Raw genomic sequence first — 9,198 nt, forward strand, 5'->3', positions numbered from 1 at the left:
AAGTAACAGTAAAAGTCAGGGATGCCAATTTGAATAACACATGGGGGGGCAGGTAAGCCCCGACCCAAATGAGGCGGTGCGCACACACCATTTGAAAGGCAATGTCCATTAATTGGGGGGGCCCGACCCCCTCTAATATTTTACAGGGGGGACCAAAGACCCCTCAACCTCTAGGAGTTGGCTCCTATGAGTCCAGGGTAGTGCTGCTGATTTATTTGGGATATAACCTTTTAAGCTGACGAGCTCAAGACTATCAGTGACAACTAATCTTGATGGCGGTGCTCTCTTTCCCACTGTCAGAAGTAAGGACTGCTTCACACAGTCCACGATTAAACTACGAAGTCCTCTCCCACAAGATGGCCACCAACTTGGATGGCTTTCAAAGAGGAGTCCACAAATTCGTGGAGGATAAGGCTGTCCATCTCCGCTAGCCTCAAGGGCTACGTTCCACCTCAACTGTTGGTGGCAGCAGGACTCCAGATGTCGGTTCATGAGTGGAGAGAATGCTGTGGCATTCAGTTCCTTCTCACCGTCTTAAAACAAGTCACCAAAAAATCAGCTTCCCATTTCTGCTGGCTGCCATACTTAAATCATGATCTATTCAGGGAGAGTCCAAGAAGCGACATTCAAGGAACTGGTGTTGAAATATGATGGAGCAAAACTGATGGTTGAGGGGCGGGCCTCAGAGAGTAGCTGCTTGCACCTGTTGCATTAGAGGCCAAGTTGCTATAAAGCCCATTTATTTTAAGTCTCTAAGGGGAAAGGCCCCTTCATGGATCACTGCCTTGCCGTGGCGAAGGGGCTTGAAGAACTCAGAGAAGCTATGAACTACGCCGAGCAGGGCACACAAGATGAACAGGTCATAGTGGAGAGTTTTGACCAAACGTGATCCACCTGGAGTAGGAATCGGCAAACCACTCCAGTATCCCTGCCAAGGAAACTCCATGGACAAAGACAACAGGCATATAAAAGTTATGACACTGGAAGATGAGCCCCTCAGGTCGGAAGGTGTCCAACATGCTACTGGGGAAGAGCGGAGGACAAGTACAAGTAGATCCAGAGCTGATGAAGCGGCTGGGCCAAAGCCGAAAGGACGCTCAGTTGTGGATATGCATGGAAGCGAAAGGAAAGTCCAATGCTGTAAAGAAAAATATTGCATAGGAACCTGGAATGTAAGAACCATGAACCTGGGTAAGTTGGATGTGGTCAAAAATGAGATGGCAAGAATAAATATTGACATCCTGGGCATCAGTGAGCTAAAATGGACGGGAATGGGCGAATTCAGTTCGGATGACTACCATATCTACTACTGTGGGCAAGAAACCCGTAAGAGAAATGGAGTGGCCCTCATAGTCAACAAAAGAGTGGCGAAAGCTGTACTGGGATGCAGTCTCAAAAATGATAGAATGATCTCGATACGAATCCAAGGCAGACCTTTTAACATCACAGTAATCCAAGTTTATGCACCAACTACTGGTGCTGAAGAAACTGAAATTGACCAGTTCTATGAAGACTTACAAAACCTTATCGAAGTGACACCAAAGAAGGATGTTCTGCTCATTATAGGGGATTGGAATGCTAAAGTAGGGAATCAAGAGATAAAAGGAACAACTGGCAAGTTTGGCCTTGGAGATCAAAACGAAGCAGGGCAAAGGCTAATAGAGTTCTGTCAAGAGAACAAGCTGGTCATCACAAACACGCTTTTTCAACAACACAAGAGACGACTCTACACATGGACATCCCCAGATGGGCAACATCGAAATCAGATTGATTATATTCTCTGCAGCCAAAGATGGAGAAGCTCTATACAGTCAGCAAAAACAAGACCTGGAGCTGACTGTGGCTCAGATCATCAGCTCCTTATAGCAAAATTCAAGCTTAAACTGAAGAAAGTATTTCCCTGGTCTTACCACTCCAGTTTATCTACCTCATTCATCTCTTTTCAAAGACATGGATGTTTGTGAGTTAATTGAAGAATAGGAGGTAGAGCAACAGATTCAGATAAAAGGAATGCAAAGTAACAGTAAAAGTCAGGGATGCCAATTTGAATAACACATGGGGGGGCAGGTAAGCCCCGACCCAAATGAGGCGGTGCGCACACACCATTTGAAAGGCAATGTCCATTAATTGGGGGGGCCCGACCCCCTCTAATATTTTACAGGGGGGACCAAAGACCCCTCAACCTCTAGGAGTTGGCTCCTATGAGTCCAGGGTAGTGCTGCTGATTTATTTGGGATATAACCTTTTAAGCTGACGAGCTCAAGACTATCAGTGACAACTAATCTTGATGGCGGTGCTCTCTTTCCCACTGTCAGAAGTAAGGACTGCTTCACACAGTCCACGATTAAACTACGAAGTCCTCTCCCACAAGATGGCCACCAACTTGGATGGCTTTCAAAGAGGAGTCCACAAATTCGTGGAGGATAAGGCTGTCCATCTCCGCTAGCCTCAAGGGCTACGTTCCACCTCAACTGTTGGTGGCAGCAGGACTCCAGATGTCGGTTCATGAGTGGAGAGAATGCTGTGGCATTCAGTTCCTTCTCACCGTCTTAAAACAAGTCACCAAAAAATCAGCTTCCCATTTCTGCTGGCTGCCATACTTAAATCATGATCTATTCAGGGAGAGTCCAAGAAGCGACATTCAAGGAACTGGTGTTGAAATATGATGGAGCAAAACTGATGGTTGAGGGGCGGGCCTCAGAGAGTAGCTGCTTGCACCTGTTGCATTAGAGGCCAAGTTGCTATAAAGCCCATTTATTTTAAGTCTCTAAGGGGAAAGGCCCCTTCATGGATCACTGCCTTGCCGTGGCGAAGGGGCTTGAAGAACTCAGAGAAGCTATGAACTACGCCGAGCAGGGCACACAAGATGAACAGGTCATAGTGGAGAGTTTTGACCAAACGTGATCCACCTGGAGTAGGAATCGGCAAACCACTCCAGTATCCCTGCCAAGGAAACTCCATGGACAAAGACAACAGGCATATAAAAGTTATGACACTGGAAGATGAGCCCCTCAGGTCGGAAGGTGTCCAACATGCTACTGGGGAAGAGCGGAGGACAAGTACAAGTAGATCCAGAGCTGATGAAGCGGCTGGGCCAAAGCCGAAAGGACGCTCAGTTGTGGATATGCATGGAAGCGAAAGGAAAGTCCAATGCTGTAAAGAAAAATATTGCATAGGAACCTGGAATGTAAGAACCATGAACCTGGGTAAGTTGGATGTGGTCAAAAATGAGATGGCAAGAATAAATATTGACATCCTGGGCATCAGTGAGCTAAAATGGACGGGAATGGGCGAATTCAGTTCGGATGACTACCATATCTACTACTGTGGGCAAGAAACCCGTAAGAGAAATGGAGTGGCCCTCATAGTCAACAAAAGAGTGGCGAAAGCTGTACTGGGATGCAGTCTCAAAAATGATAGAATGATCTCGATACGAATCCAAGGCAGACCTTTTAACATCACAGTAATCCAAGTTTATGCACCAACTACTGGTGCTGAAGAAACTGAAATTGACCAGTTCTATGAAGACTTACAAAACCTTATCGAAGTGACACCAAAGAAGGATGTTCTGCTCATTATAGGGGATTGGAATGCTAAAGTAGGGAATCAAGAGATAAAAGGAACAACTGGCAAGTTTGGCCTTGGAGATCAAAACGAAGCAGGGCAAAGGCTAATAGAGTTCTGTCAAGAGAACAAGCTGGTCATCACAAACACGCTTTTTCAACAACACAAGAGACGACTCTACACATGGACATCCCCAGATGGGCAACATCGAAATCAGATTGATTATATTCTCTGCAGCCAAAGATGGAGAAGCTCTATACAGTCAGCAAAAACAAGACCTGGAGCTGACTGTGGCTCAGATCATCAGCTCCTTATAGCAAAATTCAAGCTTAAACTGAAGAAAGTAGGAAAAACCACTGGACAGGTAAGATACAATCTAAACCAAATCCCTTATGAATACACAGTGGAAGTGAGGAACAGGTTTAAGGATTTAGATTTGCTGGACAGAGTGCCTGAAGAACTATGGATGGAGGCTCGCAACATTATACAGGAGGCAGCAACTAAAACCATCCCAATGAAAAAGAAATGCAAGAAAGCAAAGTGGCTGTCCAACGAGGCCTTACAAATAGCGGAGGAGAGAAGGCAAGCAAAATGCGAGGGAGATAGTGAAAGATACAGGAAATTGAATGCAGATTTCCAAAGAACAGCAAGGAGAGACAAGAAGGCCTTCTTAAACGAGCAATGCAAAGAAATAGAGGAAAGCAACAGAATGGGAAGAACCAGAGATCTGTTCAAGAAAATCGGAAATATGAAAGGAACATTTCGTACAAAGATTACCATAATAAAGGACAAAAGTGGTAAAGATCTAACTGAAGCAAAAGACATCAAGAAGAGGTGGCAAGAATACACAGAGGAATTATACCAGAAAGATATGGATGTCTCGTACACCCCAGGTAGTGTGGTTGCTGACCTTGAGCCAGACATCCTGGAGAGTGAAGTCAAATGGGCCTTAGAACGCACTGCAAATAACAAGGCCAGTGGAAGTGATGGTATTCCAGCTGAACTGTTTAAAATTTTAAAAGATGATGCTGTTAAGGTGCTACACTCAATATGCCAGCAAGTTTGGAAAACTCAGCAGTGGCCAGAGGATTGGAGAAGATCAGTCTACATTCCAATCCCAAAGAAAGGCAGTGCCAAAGAATGCTCCAACTACCGCACAATTTCACTCATTTCACATGCTAGCAAGGTTATGCTTAAAATTCTACAAGGAAGGCTCAAGCAGTATGTGGACCGAGAACTCCCAGAAGTGCAAGCTGGATTTAGAAGAGGCAGAGGAACCAGAGACCAAATTGCAAACATGCGCTGGATTATGGAGAAAGCCAGAGAGTTCCAGAAAGACATCTACTTCTGCTTCATTGACTATGCAAAAGCCTTTGACTGTGTTGACCACAGCAAACTATGGCAAGTTCTTAAAGAAATGGGAGTGCCTGATCACCTCATCTGTCTCCTGCGAAATCTCTATGTGGGACAAGAAGCTACAGTTAGAACTGGATATGGAACAACTGATTGGTTCCAAATTGGGAAAGGAGTACGGCAAGGCTGTATATTGTCTCCCTGCTTATTTAACTTATATGCAGAATTCATCATGCGAAAGGCTGGGCTGGATGAATCCCAAGCCGGAATTAAGATTGCCGGAAGAAATATCAACAACCTCAGATATGCAGATGACACAACCTTGATGGCAGAAAGTGAAGAGGAATTAAAGAACCTTTTAATGAGGGTGAAAGAGGAGAGCGCAAAATATGGTCTGAAGCTCAACATCAAAAAAACGAAGATCATGGCCACTGGGCCCATCACCTCCTGGCAAATAGATGGGGAAGAAATGGAGGCAGTGAGAGATTTTACTTTCTTGGGCTCCATGATCACTGCAGATGGTGACAGCAGTTACGAAATTAAAAGACGCCTGCTCCTTGGGAGAAAGGCGATGGCAAACCTAGACAACATCTTAAAAAGCAGAGACATCACCTTGCCAACAAAGGTCCGTATAGTAAAAGCCATGGTTTTCCCAGTAGTGATGTATGGAAGTGAGAGCTGGACCATAAAGAAGGCTGATCGCCGAAGAATTGATGCTTTTGAATTATGGTGCTGGAGGAGACTCTTGAGAGTCCCATGGACTGCAAGAAGATCAAACCTCTCCATTCTGAAGGAAATCAGCCCTGAGTGCTCACTGGAAGGACAGATCGTGAAGCTGAGGCTCCAATACTTTGGCCACCTCATGAGAAGAGAGGACTCCCTGGAAAAGACCCTGATGTTGGGAAAGATGGAGGGCACAAGGAGAAGGGGACGACAGAGAATGAGATGGTTGGATGGTGTTCTTGAAGCTACTAGCATGAGTTTGATCAAACTGCGGGAGGCAGTGGAGGACAGAAGTGCCTGGCGTGCTCTGGTCCATGGGGTCACGAAGAGTCGGACACGACTAAACGACTAAACAACAACAAGGGGAAAGGGGCACTTTCATTTCTTTATTTTATTTAAGGATTTAGAAACCACTTCCCAATGAATGCTTCTGAAGCAGTGCTCAACACACACACACACACATATATATATTTAAAAGCCCAACGTTATCTATTAGAAATAAAAATACATAACAATCTAAAAACATGATTTAGAAGCATCAAATTGCAAAACTCTACCTAGTATACACTCTTCAGGGAAAGCCCTTTTTAAAAACAAAAAAACAAGTGTTCAACAACCTCCTACAAGCTAAAATATTAGGTGCTTGTTTGATTGGAAGCCAATTCCATAAAGCTTGAGTCACCTTGCACTAAGGGTGTAAAGCAGCAAAACTGGGCCTTGAAACAAATTGGGAGTCAAAGCAGCTGCTTTAGAATGGGTGTAATATCACCGCGCCGGGTTAGACCCATCCATAGTTGAATGAGCCAATTCTGAACCAAAGTTCTGGATTGTTTTTAAGCCCAGGCCCACTTACAGCTCATTAAATTAATCTAATCTAGAGGCCACCAAGACATGAATTACAATAGTTAGCAGAAGGTTTCTTTGTCCAAAGAGTGAGTTTCAGTCAACCATTTCCCACATGGCACTGCTTAGACATTTCCTGTCAGGCAGTTATCACATTCCCACAACTCCTATGGGACCTGTGAAATTTGAGCTGGTGGTAATACTCAGGTCACCAAAAGGCCAAAGGCTACAAGACGACAACCAAAAAAATGGAAGTGTGGTATGCAGCTATCTGATTCCATTTGACTGTACCGATGACAGAAGAATGCATAGTCAGGACAGAGAGATTGTGAGGGTGTTTTTGTGTAGGACAACTCGTATAAGGGCCAGTTGAAGATTCTTAGCTGGATGGTCAGGGTGACAGGGAAAATAGTTAAGGATTTTTTAGGACAAGATGTTCCTTCAGCTTTTCACACGGATGACCCGTAGCGGCCAAAGGTATGAGCCGTGAGCGAAGTAGTGCCTGGCTGCTGGCACAAATTCACCGGGAGGCCTTAGGTAAGCCACAATATCTTAGCCTCAGGACTCCTTTCGTAACATGGAGATAAGTCATATTGGCCCACTTTATATGGTTGCTGCAGGATTGCTGCCATAACAAATGTGCAGCCCTTGAAACACTGAAAGAACACTATTTAGTGGTAATTACTATTCTTAGGGTGCCTCCAGACAGTGGTGGCCCGCGGGGCTGTGCAGGTGTGGCTGTGCTGCCCTCCAATCTGCCCAATGCCACACGTCCCTCTGTTTCCTGAGAGAGACGGCGGAGGGGAAAGGGTGCTGGGGCTTGATGCAGTGTGGGCCCAGCGGTAGAGCCAATCCAACGCTCCTGCCACTGCGCCCACACCACAATGAGCTCCCCCTGCCCCTCTTGGTGACCAACATCAACACACGACATTAGAAAGAAGGGAGAGCAACGCAGCTCTACCTACTGCTAGTGCCTCCAGACTGTCACTGTTTTGCAGGAGGGATTCAAGGGCATACAGTATATAAAAAAATTAAATTTGCTCTGTCACCCTAGTACAATTTAAAGCACTCTGCCACCCTACTACTAGTAGTAAAGTAAGCAAATTTTATTTATACACCGCCCTCCCCGGCCAGAGCCATGCTCAGGGCAGCTAACATCAATAAAATTTCAGTAAAAACATAATAAGAAAAAAAAGAAAAAAACAATTTAAAATACAGGTTAAAATGCAATTTAAAATGCAGCCTCATTTTAAAAGTCAAAACCATAAGGGGAGGGAAACATAAGGGTCAGACTGAGTCCAAACCAAAAGGCAGGCGGAACAGCTCTGTCTTGCAGGCATTGTGGAAAGATGTCAAGTCCCTAGAGCGTTCCACCAAGTTGGGGCCAGTACTGAAAAGGCCCTGACCCTAGTTGAAACCAACCTAACCACCTTGAAACCAGTCCTTTATTCAGAAACATGAGGACTAGTATCTCACCTTGTGACTTGGGACCTCCAGAACGTTGTCATTTGTGGACCTTAAGGTCCTCCGTGGGGCATACCAGGAGAGGCAGTCTCGTAGGTACATGGGTCCTAGGCCACAATAAAATAGAAGTAAAAACACCCTGCACAGTGGCGTCTGGGGCAGAGCTTTTTTAAAGGAGATCTGCCAAAGTTGTTGAGCTTTCTTTAGGAGATACCCCAATGCTGTTGAACTTTTTAAAGGAGATACCCCCAAAGCTGTTGAGCTACTTTTACGAAATCAACAAAAGTTGCTGCTGAAATTTTTGGGAGCAATGGACAGTGGCTCTGCAGCCCTGAAGTGCCAGTACCGCCAATCAACTCCCATGCTGCCCTGCAGCTCCAATGCCTCCCAGCAGTCCGCCAGAATGCCCTGTGGCACCCAGTGCAGCTCCCCCCCGCCTGTCCCAGTCTTGCTATGCTACTGATCCTGCAAGCAATTCTGGGTGAATGCTCATTGTCATATGAACAGCCTGCAGACAAATAAGAAGGAATACCCTGTAAGCACTGGACATATTCTAACCTCTGCAGAAGCGTGTAAGCAAACCAGGATGAAGGTTCGATAAACAGGCTGTTTGGAGGAGCTATTAGATTAACCATAATTGCAGGTCATAGCTGGTACACCTGGAGCACAGGCAGATTTAGAGCAGTGCAAGCCATGCGGCCGCGCAAGGTGGGCAGCTGAGGACAGGGCCTTCTCAAAGTGCTTCTCCAGCTTTGAGAAGGAGGCAGGAGGGTTCTGGCAGGGTCCTAGCATCCTCCTTCCTCCTTGCCAAAGCCAGGCAAGTGCTTACTGTTATGTACAGAAGTTCTCACCCTGGGCCAGCAGGGGGATACTGTAGATAGTTTTCAATCAGGTCCACATATGCAAATAAGGAATTGAAAGTGACGTTCAGTGATTGGATAGTTACAGAAAGTTGTTACTGTTGCTTTGTAGCTGAGCTCTATATGAGCAGGCTGGCTGAACCCTTCAGTTCAGTTCTGTTCTGGCCTGCGAATAAACAAGAGCTGTTTGAAGAATCGCTGTGTCATCTGATATGTTCACCCACAACTTAACACTTACCAGGCTTTGGGAAGGAGGTAGGAGGGCTCTAAGACCCTGCCAGAGCCTATACCACCTTCCCAAAGCCCTGTGTAAGCCAGCGCTGCGATGACAGCGGGGAGGGTGTCAAATGTTGGTCTTGCACAGGGCAGCATATTACCAAGGTCTGTCTCT

The sequence above is a fragment of the Podarcis vaucheri genome (assembly GCF_965113315.1).
Source record: "Podarcis vaucheri genome assembly, chromosome: 3".
Lineage (NCBI taxonomy): Eukaryota > Metazoa > Chordata > Lepidosauria > Squamata > Lacertidae > Podarcis > Podarcis vaucheri.